Here is a 1,448-nt window from a genome sequence, read left to right on the forward strand (position 1 = left end):
ACCCGCCAATCAGTTTTTCCGATTTCCTCGGGCCGGCGTTGTGCCATTGGCCAAAAGGGAAGAGGATCCGCCTCCGGCTCGTGCAGGTTTGTGCGGCGGCCTCGTGCGTTGTGATCGGGTGCGCGCTTCCGCTCTTACTCGCGGCCCCGCCGCAGCGCATTGTGGGGGAGAGGGACCCCGGACCCCGGACCCCGCCCCGTACACACAACAAAGAAAAGTTAGATAGATAGATAGATACTTTATTCATCCCCATGGGGAAATTCAACTTTTTTCCAATGTCCCATACACTTGTTGTAGCAAAACTAATTACATACAATACTTAACTCAGTAAAAAAATATGATATGCATCTAAATCACCGTCTCAAAAAGCATTAATAATAGCTTTTTAAAAGTTCTTAAGTCCTGGCGGTAGAATTGTAAAGCCTAATGGCATTGGGGAGTATTGACCTCTTCATCCTGTCTGAGGAGCATTGCATCGATAGTAACCTGTCACTGAAACTGCTTCTCTGTCTCTGGATGGTGCTATGTAGAGGATGTTCAGAGTTATCCATAATTGACCGTAGCCTACTCAGCGCCCTTCGCTCAGCTACCGATGTTAAACTCTCCAGTACTTTGCCCACGACAGAGCCCGCCTTCCTTACCAGCTTATTAAGACATGAGGCGTCCCTCTTCTTAATGCTTCCTCCCCAACACGCCACCACAAAGAAGAGGGCGCTCTCCACAACTGACCTATAGAACATCTTCAGCATCTCACTACAGACATTGAATGACGCCAACCTTCTTAGGAAGTACATTCGACTCTGTGCCTTCCTGCACAAGGCATCTGTGTTGGCAGTCCAGTCAAGCTTCTCGTCTAACTGTACTCCCAGATACTTGTAGGTCTTAACCTGCTCCACACGTTCTCCATTAATGATCACTGGCTCCATATGGGGCCTAGATCTCCTAAAGTCCACCACCATCTCCTTGGTCTTGGTGATATTGAGACGCAGGTAGTTTGAGTTGCACCATATCACAAAGTCCTGTATCAGTTTCCTATACTCCTCCTCCTGTCCATTCCTGACACACCCCACTATGGCCGTGTCATCAGCGAACTTCTGCACATGGCAGGACTCTGAGTTATATTGGAAGTCTGATGTGTACAGGGTGAACAGGACCGGAGAGAGTACGGTTCCCTGCGGCGCCCCTGTGCTGCTGACCACCGTGTCAGACCTACAGTCTCCCAACCGCACATACTGAGGTCTATCTGTCAAGTAGTCCACTATCCAATCCACCATGTGAGAGTCTACTCCCATCTCCGTTAGTTTGTGCCTTAAGATCTTGGGCTGGATGGTGTTAAAGGCACTAGAGAAGTCAAGGACAAGTTAGTTGTAGATGCCAGAAATCCGAGATAAAAAGAGAAAGTGGCAGTAAATGTAACGCGGAAAGAGCATCCTCTGGGGAAAGGGTGT

The sequence above is a fragment of the Hemitrygon akajei genome, chromosome 11, assembly GCF_048418815.1.
Source record: "Hemitrygon akajei chromosome 11, sHemAka1.3, whole genome shotgun sequence".
Classification (NCBI taxonomy): Eukaryota; Metazoa; Chordata; class Chondrichthyes; order Myliobatiformes; family Dasyatidae; genus Hemitrygon; species Hemitrygon akajei.